Source organism: Sphaerodactylus townsendi, linkage group LG05, assembly GCF_021028975.2.
Source record: "Sphaerodactylus townsendi isolate TG3544 linkage group LG05, MPM_Stown_v2.3, whole genome shotgun sequence".
Lineage (NCBI taxonomy): Eukaryota > Metazoa > Chordata > Lepidosauria > Squamata > Sphaerodactylidae > Sphaerodactylus > Sphaerodactylus townsendi.
Genome location: NC_059429.1, coordinates 74,688,262 through 74,701,356, shown reverse-complemented (window position 1 = coordinate 74,701,356; position 13,095 = coordinate 74,688,262). Strand labels below are relative to the sequence as shown.

At 45.7% G+C, this 13,095-nt stretch overlaps 1 protein-coding gene across 5 annotated transcripts in view; it reads right to left on the bottom strand.

Moving 5' to 3' along the window:
* Positions 1–13,095, bottom strand: part of ERI3 (ERI1 exoribonuclease family member 3) — a 272,372-nt gene that overhangs the window by 45,555 nt on the left and 213,722 nt on the right. The gene's annotated exons all lie outside the window — the stretch shown is intronic.

Below are 13,095 nucleotides of genomic sequence, written 5' to 3'. Positions count from 1 at the left end.
TGCAAAAGGACATATGCAGACCTCTCACCTTTTATTAGGTCTGCTGTCGGAAACAGCAGTTAACCTGCAGCAACAAATCAGCCATTTAAGTTTGGCTGGATATCAGAAAGTTCAAGAAATGCAGAGTAGAAATCATCTCTCTAAGTACATAATGGGGGGATTTGAAAAATCAAAAGGTTGGAGCTTTTCATATTATAAATCCATTTAGAACAACCCAATACTGGCTCTCTCAGTGACATGTGATCAACTGTTTTCAGCATCACTAGCAGACAGCAGAGTATCACTGTTCATCCTTGAGTGAGCTACTCCAGAGAAAAAGCAAGGCAAATGGCAAGTAGGGGAGCCAGAGCAGATGGAAGCATCTACCTGTCTTTTGAAATGCTGAAGAAACTCAGCAAGGCCTTATGTGATGAATCTTCTCTGCTTCTTGTTTACTCCAGCCCCTTCCCTGAACAACTGCCTGCCCAACTGCATGTCAGGGCACTTCCTCTAATCCCTATTAATTTAAGCAATGCTGGTGCTTGCCCCAAACTCTTTATTATTTATCAGGTTTGTTTATTTGTAGCTAACAGGTACTGCTCAGCATGCGCCCCCAGGATAGAGACAGGGGCATTTAATCACCCCAGCTCCCCCGCCATCCGGCATCAGTCAATTACTCCTGCTTCCTTTAATTAGTAATGAGGACTAATATCCCTGCCTCGCACACCGGCTGAAGCGGAACCCCCCCTCCAGGGGAAGGAGAGAGTCAGGACCAGGGGAGGATTTGAAATAAATAAGGGAAACGGGGCTCCTCTTTCTCAAGCAGCTACTAAGCCCCAGGTTCCTGTCACTCCAGGAGAAACAAGTAGCCTCCAAGGCCCCTATTTATCACCCACTTGAGAGCGCCTGCTGCAAAAGGCAAGCAGGAATTATTTCACAAAGCACCAGAGCATATTCTGTGTAGACAATGGGTGAGGAACAAGATGAACAGTCTCACTCCTGATGTGAGCAAACTAGGACAGTGGACCAACACCACAGGGAGTGCTTTCCAATTGCACCTAACTGCAAGGAAGCTGGGCACTTCCTGGGGCTGGTGCCATGTATCAGCCAGAGCAAAACTCCCATCCTTCCAGGCAAATTGGTGCCCCTCCATCTTGACCTACATTCCTTGCTTTCTGTTCTGTGCTGAAATCTCATTCCTAAAATGGGGTGGGGTTGTGGCTCAGTAGCACAGCATCGGCATGGCCAGTTTAAAGGATCAGGTGGTAAGAGATGCGAAAGGCCTGAAGAGCCAATGCCAGTCAGGGTAGACAATATTGACTTTGATGGACCAATGGACTGATTCAGAACAGGGCAGCTCAATGTGCAATTCTGCTTTTAACTCAGAACTAGTTCCTGCAATCAACCTTTCATATGCCATGCAGTGAGTGACTGCCTAATCCTCTGCCATCCTCTACAAACTGTTTAATTAATTCAACCCATTTACAAACTGCTATACAACTGCTTGGTGGATGGGTACGATTTCCATGGACCAAGTTACATGAGTGACAAAAAATAAGTGCCAACTGTAGACTGCAAACTCCCCTGATTTTAACACCAAATTACAATGGGACCTAACCACCCATAGTAAGTCAAAGGGTACATTTTACAGGCCCACTGGTTTTCTCCTTCAGACTGACTTTAGCCTTCTCCTTATACAGAACTGGGTATACCTCTTTATTTGAGGATAGGGATCTGAGCCAAAATGGAATAACATTTGGATGACAACTGGAAGAGTCCATTACTGGATCAGAGATCAAACCTATTTACAAAGCAGTTGCTCCATCCAGCTATTCCTCCTGTGAGCTTTCAAAGATTGCTAGAGGGATTGCGCTAAATGAAACGGCCATTAAAGCTGACTACTGAGAGGTATTCTATGCATGAGTACGTTCACCCAATGGATCGGGCAGCATGGGATACAAATTATGGCCCTCTGATTTATTGACTAGGGAAGTTTTTACATGACAGCCCATTAAAACAGATGACTGTTTACAGCTAGGCTTTCATGCTATAGAGACTTCGGATGGAGCTAAGGCTCAGGATGACTCTGCATGTGGACATCTCACTAAAGGCATCTGCATGCACTGCACTCAGGAAACAAACATCATAAGATTTTTAATGAGTTTAATAAGTGAGATACGATATCGAGTCTTCAGGTCTCCAAGCACAGTGGATCAGGCAGAGCACACTGAACTTTGGAAATCGTGCTGCTGTCACAGCTGATGCTACCTTCATATAAACACAAGGGCAGGGCCCATAATGGCCAGCTCAAGAGAAATCCTGCTTTCCAAACTGAAGCAGAAAGTTTGTTGTCTCCCTTCCATCTCAACAGGTCAAGCAAAACTTTTATCTTGTGGGAACTTGGAAGCCAAAACTACTGTGCTTAGGGCTGGCCAGAACCAAGCTGCTATCTTCAAAGTATAGGCAGAAAAGATGAGCTCCAACCTCTGTGTCAGTGATATCAAGGGCCGCTGAAAACATTCAAGTAAGATAGTATTTGCCTTCTGCAATTGTGCCAGTTGTAAGATACTTGGAATCCCAGAGTCTGGAGTATCAAGCTACTGCATTTTCTTTTGCTCATTTCCCACTGCTGGCTTATTGTCTTCTTATTTATTCTGCTTCAACATTCCTAACAGGAATCTTTCTTTAATTAGGTCTGAAGTGGTTACAGTGCCCTAATCTGTGTAGATGTACCATCACCTTTTCTAATGCTTATCATACACCCTGGCCCCAGAGTGTGAAAGAAGCTTGTTTGTAATTGGTCTGGTGCTGAGGTTTGCTTGTGCTGGCCTGGACAAGCAGTACCCTATAGTTCCTAGCTCCTCAAGACTTCAGAGAAAGCACAAGCGATAAACGGTCTTGATCCAGAAGCCCCACTGCAAACAGAAGGCCCTTCTGCTCACTCTGAGATGCTGATTTCTTCCTCCCTCCAAATCTACCCAGCCCAGCACATTCTCCAAAAATATGAATTCCAGGGGGACTGTGAACTCACTGCTGTCAATAAAAAACAATTTTGTGACTTAAGAGCTGACAACCATAAAGACAAATAAAAGCAATTCGTCTTTCAAGGCATTGCAAAGCTCTGATATTCCCCAGAAAACCAGACTAGAGATTCTCCCATCCTTCAGAGCCAACTTTCAGAAGGTTGTTGGGGAACAGGTTGCTGGCTGGGATAAGAATAAGCCTTAACAGCCCAATCCACAGCTGGGGAGGGTGCTGCTACCATGCCACCACACCACCTCCAAAACTCTCACTTTCCATTTGTGAGCAGCTTGCACCCACAATTTTCTGCTGCTTCGGGCTTCTCGTATCACCTGCCATTTGCAGAAGGTTCCCATGGATGGTTGTTCTGCTTGTATCTCACCCGCCTGACATCTCCATGGGTAAAGTACATGAATAAAGTGAATTTTCACTGCCAATTCTGAATACATGTCATTTTTCCTTTTTCCCCAAAAAAGGTTTCTTTGAAACTATGAAGACATGACAAGTGCACAGAATTGGCAGTGAAAACTAACTTTATTCACGTACTTTACACACAGAAATGGTTGGTGGATGAGCTGCAAGCAGAGCAAATGTCTGGGGTGCTGTGTGGTTTCCGGGCTGTATGGCCGTGTTCTAGCAGCATTCTCTCCTGACGTTTCGCCTGCATCTGTGGCTGGCATCTTCAGAGGATCAGAGGATCAAAGGATCCTCTGAAGATGCCAGCCACAGATGCAGGCGAAACGTCAGGAGAGAATGCTGCCAGAACACGGCCATACAGCCCGGAAACCACACAGCACCCCAATGATTACGGCCGTGAAAGCCTTCGACAATACAGAGCAAATGTCTGTTGGAAGCTTCTGCAAATGGTGGATGGCAAAGAAGTCTGAAGCGGCTGAAAATGGCGGACGTGAGCCACTCACAAACTGAAAGTGAGAGTTGTAAGAGGTCGGGTGGGAAAAATAAAATGTGTCCTACTCTCCGCACTGCAAGAAGGAAATGTTTTCAAAGTGACTTCGGGGGGGCGGGGGGATTGCTTCTTTGGCATTTTTGGAAAAGTCCGTTTTAAGGAAAAATGTCTTCCAAACTTTTTTGCAGAATTCCACCCCAAAACACTTTTAAGAAATGTCCTGAAGATGTTTTATTAGTGCTGTGCACAATGAGCCAAAGACTTTACAGGTTGGGCTGCTGCAGGACTTCACCATTTCAGACTGCAGGTATATGACTGCATTTCCCCCCTCTCTATACCTCAAAAACTAATATAGTAATGAAAAAGCAAACCTGGACCCTTTCTCCTTGACATCCTAGTTTGTCTGTGTATCAAGTATCCCTTATGAGGAAGAACCCAAACATTTGCCCCATCAGCGGGAGTCTGAAACAGTCAGGTCCAACAACAGATAATCCCACAGAACTCCTGCTTGACAGATTCAGTTCTCCAGCCAGCAAACTACAAGTAGATATACTTACTTCAAATTTTTGGAATCTGAGGAAATAATTGGGGGGCGGGGGGGGGGGCGGACAGAGTGTGCATGCTAAAGGAAATGAAGATGAGGATTCTCCATTAAAATAAAGCTCAAGCGTCGTTTTTTGCTTTTGTTCGGGGGTGTCTCTTTTAGAAACTCATTTCAACCAACAATAAAACTCTTTACTCCAAGGATGGAGAATAGAATCTGGAAGGAAAAGAGCACTTAGGGTATAGTGACCAGGCATCCCGCTTTTGGCGGGACCCACCCACTTTTTAACAATTTCTCCCGCGTCCCTCCGCCTTGTAAAAAAGTCCCGATTTTTGCTCGCTCTCCTTGGCTGTCTCGTGCTGGTGATGGTGACAGGGGGTGCCCAACGCACCGGGCGCACGACTATGGGTCATGTGGGGGGCGCAAAATTCTCCCCGGCCCCTCTCCCTTCCCCCTCGTCAGTCTGCTGCTCAGCTGTGGCCTCCGGCTCCTCCGCATCCCAAAGAAGCCAAGCCTGCAGCAGCCAGCCCGGCAGCCAGGCCAGAGCAATCAACAGTGAGAGCCCTGAGCAGCCCTAAGCAAAAGGAGTCAATTGGACGGCTCAACTCCCCTTCCCCATCCCTTGGAGCCTGAGGACTCACTCCAGTCTCCACAGCTAGCCTAGCAAGCACAGGAGTTGGGACTTTTTGTGGGCTGGGATCTCCGCTCTGGTTTTCCTTCGGCTGCTTTGCTCGCTGGTGGATGGAAGGAGAGGGAGAGAACTTCCTCACGATCTCCCCAACGAGGTGGGGGGGGGGGTAAGAAAGATTGGGAGTTGAGAGGAGGGGGGTGGAGTGGTGAAATTCATGGGTGCTTTGTGTTGTTTGCTGGGGGAAAAACCAGTTTCGTTTTCTCTTAGCTCATCATGCAACGGCCCTTTTCCAGTCTTAATTGCTGTGTCTTTCAATGGCAATTCATAGGTGATGAACTTGAGCTGCTAAAACAATTCCCCTTCTCGTTTCTGTTGTTCTAAACCAAGGTCTCTGTTGTGGTATTCTGGAAGATGCTGGTTAAATAGTGGTGGGGTGGGGGAGGGGGACTTTGGATTGTTGCTAGTATTCAATGTTAGCTTAGCAGAGACTCTCAGTTCTTGCTTTTTTGCTTTTATGGTGCCTGACCCAGTTCAGTGAAGGCTTCTGAGCTTATGAAGAGTTTCCATTATTATTCTCAGAACACTAGAACCAGGGGGCATCCATTGAAAATGCTTAGGAGAAGAATTAGGACTAATAAAAGGAAATATTTTTTCACGCAACACGTGATTAGTGTTTGGAATATGCTGCCACAGCAGGTGGTGATGGCTGCTAACCTGGATAGCTTTAAAAGGGGCTTGGGCAGATTGATGGAGGAGAAGTCGATCTATGGCTACCAATCTTGATCCTCCTTGATCTCAGATTGCAAATGCCTTAGCAGACCAGGTGCTCAGGAGCAGCAGCAGCAGCAGGCCATTGCTTTCACATCCTGCATGTGAGCTCCCAAAGGCACCTGGTGGGCCGCTGCGAGTAGCAGAGTGCCAGATTAGATGGTCTCTGGTCTGTTCCAGCAGGCTCTTTCTTATGTTTTTACTGACTGTTGTACTGAGAGACCTTACACTTAGTCCCCCTTCCAGTTTGTTGAAATAAGCTAGCCATATGAATGGCTGTCCCCTTCTCAAGGCTACCCTGGGCTGTTTCAGTTAGGCTTGAGTTTTGGAGGGGCTTTTTCCTTCAAAAAATAAGAAGTTTTTGGGATTTTTTTCTGTGTGGAATCTGGCCAGTTGGCCTGTATATTTAAGCATCAGTTTAGCATCAATTTCACCCACAGCCCCCACCACAAAAGAGATTATTGTGTTTTCTGTGATCTGGGAGGGGACTCAGTTCTTTGGAAACCTGCTCAATGCCAGTACCAGGCCACCAGCCTTGGAATCTGGCCAGTTGGCCTGTATATTTAAGCATCAGTTTAGAAATTTAGTGCCCCAGCTTTCTCCTGTGCATGTTTCTGAGAACTCCTGTCCTTTATGTGGCTTCCAAAAGGCCAGAAACTTTTAAACGTGACAGGAAACCTTCAGGCTTCACTTTTGTCTACTAAGAAGACAAGAAAGATGTCAATGCAATCTGCTTATTGTAGTTGTGTAGCCCTGGAGGAAGAAGGTACATCAGTAGGTAGAAAGTTAAAGACCAGAATCTCCAAGATAGCATTCTCAGAACTGCTATCAGTTCCATGCACAGATCCACTGAGCAGGCAGAAATTAGGGGGCTCAATGCATGATGAGGAAGTGATGCAAGAAGGAAAGCCTTAGATTTGGTAGGCACTGGGGAGCAGTGGCATAGCCACCAGGGGCCGAAGGGGTGTGCGATGCACCGGGCGCATGCCTGAAGGGGCTGCCCAAACCTCAAAAATGCATTTTAAAAATATTTTAGTGTTTTTACTTTGTCGGCCTGCAGGGGGCGCAATGTTTAGACTAGCGGCACCAAAATTTCAGGTTATCATCAGGTGACATTCCAGATGATATCAGCCAGGTTTGGTTCAGGGGGTCCAAAGTTATGGACCCCCAAAAGGGGTGCCACCATTCCCCATTGTTTCCAATGGGAGCTAATAGTAGATGGGGCTTCCCTTTGAGGGTCCATAACTTTGGACCCCCTGAACCAAACTTCACCAAACCTGGGTGGTATCATCAGGATAGACTCTTGCTGATACCAGCCAGGTTTGGTGAAGTATGGTTTACTATTAGCTCCCATTGGAAACAATGGGGAATGGGAGCACCCCTTTTGGGGGTCCATAACTTTGGACTCCCTGAACCAAACTTCACTAAACCTGGGTGGTATCATCAGGATAGTCTCCTGAAAGTAGCCTGAAATTTTGGTACTGCTTAACCATTGCTACCCTGACAGGCACACTCAATTTTCCCCCAGATATTGGTCCCTTCTGAGTGGATTTAAAGGGAGAATCTGGGCTCCCTAGATTAAAAAAAATTGAAAGTATTGTTGAAGGCTTTCACAGATGGATTCAACTGGTTGTCGTGGGCGTTCTGGCCGTGTGTCGGTGGTTTGGTAGATCTTGTTCCTAATGTTTCGCCTGCATCTGTGGCTGGCATCTTCAGAGGCGTATCACAGAGAGGAGTCTGTAATAAGAGAAGTCTGGACACAGTGTATAACAGACTTCTCTCTGTGATACACCTCTGAAGATGCCAGCCACAGATGCAGGTGAAACATTAGGAACAAGATCTACCAGAACACGGTCACGCAGCCTGGAAAACACACAACAACCAACATTGAAAGTGATGCTGTTTGTGGGGTGGGTGGGAAATCTACCCTGAAACAGCATCATTTTCAATGTTGTTTAAACTAGGGAGCCCAGATTCTCCCTTTAAAGTGGATTTAAAAGGAGAATCTGGGCTCTCTAGTCTAAACAACATTAAAAGTGATGCTGTTTCAGGGTGGATTCCTCCACCCACCCACCCCCAAACAGCATCACTTTCAATATTGTTTCAACTAGGGAGCCCAGATTTGTGAGTTGGGGCATGTGTTCAGATTTGTGAGTTGCGGCATGTTCTATAATGTGATTGTGACTTTGAGATGACACGGTGCAAAAATTGTTCTTTGGTCATAGTGGGGGAGGGCGGCCTTTGGTCTTGGGGAAGCCGTCCACAGGGTGGGGGGCGCAAAACTCAGATTTTGCACCGGGCTCCATTTCCCCTAGCTACACCTCTGCGCCCAAGAAAGGGCTTTAATGAGGTTACGGGAGTGATGTTAGAGGGCTGCAGCTCTGCTGAGTTAAGGTATTTGAAAAAAAGGATCTGAAGCACCTTTTCTTATCGTCCATTCGGGTTAAACGGAAAGGCGTGCCTCGGGGTATCAGGTCCCTTGACATGTTTTGTGCCTCCCGGGGACCCTGAGAGCCTGGGTAGGTCTGGCGGTGGGGCGCGAAGGTCAATGGTGTCCCACTTTACCAGTGTTAAAATCTGGTCACCTTAACTAAGGGCCTTTCCCCACTTACCGTAAGCCCCGCGCTACTTGAGGAGAGTAGCGCGGGGTTCCTCCTCCCTCCCCACGGCAGGGGCGGCCACAGCGCAGCCGCCCCAACGCTGCCGCTGTCGCGCCCCCTTAGCGCGCGGCATCCCAGGTGCTCTTCCGAACGGCGCCTTTTGACGACCCCGCACAGAGCGCGGGGTCGTGGGGACGCCTGGGCGCGCGCCTGGGATGCCGCGCGCTGAGAGCAGCGCGCGGCATAGGGGGGATGGAAGGGAGTGGGGAAAGGCCCTTAGTCAAACCTTGGTCTCCAGTAGGCAGCTACCTGGGTTTGTTTTTCCCCTCGACTTTCGGTGCTTGCTGCTGCTACTCTGTAACTGAAACTACCACAACAGCAACACATCTACTCAGTGCAGCAGTTCTTTTAGGTCTAGGAATTAGTATCTTCCATAGGAAAAGGTAAGGATCATCCAGGCAGCACCCTCCTCCTTAAGTCATATGAACAGAGTTCTTACAGTTTATCTTCCAAGTTTTTGAGAGACTAAGTGGGTTTCAAATGAGTTTCAAGTTATTGTTACCAAGACAGAATCAGTCACTCATAAGTGCTTGCATAAGCGTACATACTGGCACACAACCTCCTGCCTACATCCTCACATGGCCACAAAGGTTTTGGCATTGTGGAGTGGATTGGGAAATTAAGAGTCTTTCCCACATCAATGATGGATGAAGCTGAGTCTCCACTGACCATTTTGACCACTAACACATGAGCACTTGTCTGGGTAAAAGTGTTTGACAGGAAGGAAGAAGAGTGGGCATTGTTGCCAACGATTCTCTCCTAAACAGCCTGCATCTCTGAGAAATGAAATTTTGTAGGCGATTAGCTCACAATGTGAACTTAATCGCTTTGGGTATTTAAAAAGCCCCATTAAATTAAATGGCCAAGATATTGAGGTTTAAGCAGTGGCTGCATCCAATGCACAGTAACTCCAGAGCTCATTACCAGCATTGCCAATTTTGCAGTCGGAATTACAGACCCATGAGAGGCTTAGCTATTTAATGCCCATTCACAGAACACGGCACAACAGAGCTTTTGGGGAGATGAAATGGCTGCAGAAACACAACTGAGCCCAATTCTCTGCTTGCAATTCCAGCTGGTGACAAAACATGTGATCTTCATGTGCTAACCAGGATAAGAGGAACAGAGGCAGAAACATAATACAGAGGAATAGCTACCAGGTGCTGCCCCCAGCTCAGAGGTTCACAAGCTTAAAATAGATATCATTTTAAAGGGAAGGGGAATAGAACAGGACAGTACTTGACCTGCAGTGGGATAGAGAGGTGTCCACAGTAGTGGTCCCCAGCTAAGGAACTTTCTATCCTCTGTTTCTATATAGGATAGGAACTATATTCCTATATAGGATAGGAACTTTCCACCGTATATTCTTACTAAAGTCCCACTTGAGCAGCATTAGAAGCAGTAATCAGCCTTTGAGGCAAGGGATTTTTAATAGTGTTTTAATCTGGTTGAATTTTATTCTGTTTTAATGTTCTTAAACCCATATGATTTTTCATGTCGTTAGCTGCTTTGAGGGTCCAGAGGGCTGAGCACCAGGAGATAAATCTAAGAAATAGTTACCTCCTGTGAGTCTGCAAAATGGCACAGAATCTAAATCTAGATCAATCAATCAATAATATCAGCATAGGAAAAAGTGTATATAATATGACAGTGCAAATGCTTTTTTTTAACACATGCACAAGGATCAGGAATCCAATAAATGTGTTCCTCCCCAAAGTATTCACATTGCCATACATACTGTACAACGTGTCTACAAAATAACAATGGAGGCAATCCTAAACTGCCTGTTCTTAGAAAGAGACAGAAATCCTATCATTTGTGAATCAAAGAACCTGAAATCAACTACAGAAATGCATCTCTTCTTACACATCCTACCCCCACCTCTGTTGGCCAGAGAAATCAGCAAAGGACACAATTTTAATCTTGCTTGTGTGACTCTATACAAGCTGTGGGCACAGACCCTGCTACCTGTCCCTGCTCTTTGTGACTGAAGAGGCGAGGCCCTGCTTTGCATTCCTTTCTGTAACACTATTGAGCTGTAAGTGATTGCGATTTTACCTGACACTGTTTGTCTAAATTATTTACACTGCTCAAGTGTAGATATGCAACTTCTCTTGGAGTGTCCTACAAGGGGGAGGGGACAGCAGCTTTAAAATTACTCGCATCTATCACTCAATTGCTTTCAGGTCAAACACGCCACTCCCGGCTTAATGACCTCATTTCTACAGCAACAAATCTGTCACTGCTTTTGGTTTAAAGCCAACAGGATCCCCTGTCTGCGAGCTGAAATAACCAGGTCTCCTGATGATGAAAGTATCTCATCAGTCAAACTGCTCTTTTCCTCCAACTGGTGAAAACTGTGAATTCCTATCTCTTGGGTGTAATACCATAAAGCACAGAATCAACAGTGGACGCCAGAGCTACAAGTGGAGCTGAATTATGGAAGAAGACGTGACCAACAGCAGCAGGAAAGAATCAGACCAGGCAAAATAATCTAGAAATCAACACAGCTGATCAGAACACACGACTCCTTTTAGTGTATCTCAGACTCGCCATACATATCTCTGTCTTCACACCTCCAATACATGAATTACCAAGGAATTCATCCCAGGTCACCAGTGGCTGGGCAGCACAGATATTTCTCTCCCTGAGCAGTTTTTCTGCCTGCCCACTCCAACACAAGCCTATGGAAAAGCAAAAGCTGATGATAGCACCTACTAGTGAATCAAGACACATTCTTAATAACAAGAGAAGACCCAGATTTGGGCAAAGGGCTGGCAGCAAAAATATCTACTGCCAACTCGCATAAGCAGGGATGCTAAAATGTCTGGCCCTAAAAACAGAGGTAGGATGTTTACTAACATGGGATAGATGCCTTCATCATGAAAAGGGAAACAAACTGGCATACTGGAAGTGACATCCTGCAACTTCGGATTAGGAATTCTATAGGACAGAAAGCATGCTTGTATTTTGTTTCATTGTGCAATTTAATTTTCCTCCTTGTGTATCCAATATTCTTCAAGAAATAATAGTTCCCACACACTAGTTCCCCCCCCACTCTCTCTCTCTCTCTCTCTCTCTCTCTCTCTCTCTCTCTCTCTCTTTTTTTTTTTTACTGGAATCCTGGAAGTTGAAACGCAACAACTTGAACCATGGCTCCATGAGGGTATGAGGGGCTGATAGTCGAAATGTCCACGGAAGACACAGAACTGGCAACTTCCAAGAGCAAGAGGGCTAAAATATCTTTTTCCAAAAGCAACAGTCAAATGTTCACCTGTACCTGGGATGAATATATGGGTGCAGAGGTTTACTTTGTGCCTGTTTTTTGTTTATTATCATTGGACTTGGGGAAGGGGCTGTGGCTGAGTGGTAAGCCTTCTGCTTGGCAAGCAGTGGTCCCAAGTTCAATCCTCAGCATCTCCAGTTAAGGATCAAGTAGTGATGCAAAAGATCTCTCGATCTCTGAGATCCTGGAGAGTTGCTGCCAGTTTGAGTAGACAATACTGACTTTGCTAGACAGAGGGGCTGATTCAGTACAAGACAGCTCCCTGTGTCCTAACTTCTTGGAGGAAGCAGCCCTTCTTAAATATCTTAAATGGCAGGAGCATCCTCTGGTTCCATAAGAATGAATCCCAAAATCACACTGAGACCTGCTCTGGTACATGAAATCAAGGCACTCTTTTCTCCACTCTATAATGACTAGTGAGCTACCTACTAGAAAGCCAAAGCAATGACTGAACTGTTGGTGCATCTAACTCACGGAACTGTAAATCTGTTACTGATTTCAATGTAACGCCTATTTTCTACTTTGGCCCTTTCTCCCACAGCCTTTGCTCCCAAATATTATGCATTGTTCAGTCTTCTTGCAACTGCTTGGAACATAATGAAAAAAGCAAGAATAGCCACGGAAAAGATCATTCTTCTGACAAAGGTAGAGATCGTTTTAAATCAGCAGTTTCTCTGCTAGTCAACATAAGAGCCTTTAGCTGAACAATGGTGCATATTTTTTTAAGAAAAGGAAGAGAGAGAAAGAGGATATGGAAGGAGTTTGGATTTATACTCCACTTTTCTCAATTGTATTGAGTCTGAAAGTTCCTTAAAAATTCATTCCTTCTTCTCCACACAACAGGCACCTTGTGAGGTAGAGGAGCTGACAGAATTTAGGGAGAACTGTGACTGGCCTGGATGTGGAGGGCTAGGGAAACAAACCCGGTTCTCCAGATTAGAGTCCACCGCTCTCAACCACTATACCTGACAGGCGTATATATATCTGGAATTCCCCAAGGGTCCAGTCTAGGGACTAGTCTACTGCTTCCACCACTGCCAAGAATATAAAAACTTGGAAGAAAACAATGTATAGCATAATCCTAGAAGAGAAATAAATCACATGCCACTTGAAAACCACACATACATACAGATGTCTAAAAACAGAATGTAAAACGCTGTGCCCTCTAGCACAACAGTGATCCAAGGGGAAAGAGGAAAATACAGAACAATGTATTTTTACTGCAAGGTATTCACTGCTAATTTTGGGCAGATTTACACAAATCTCTAACTATACCGGTTCAAGTGATTCTGAGATGTA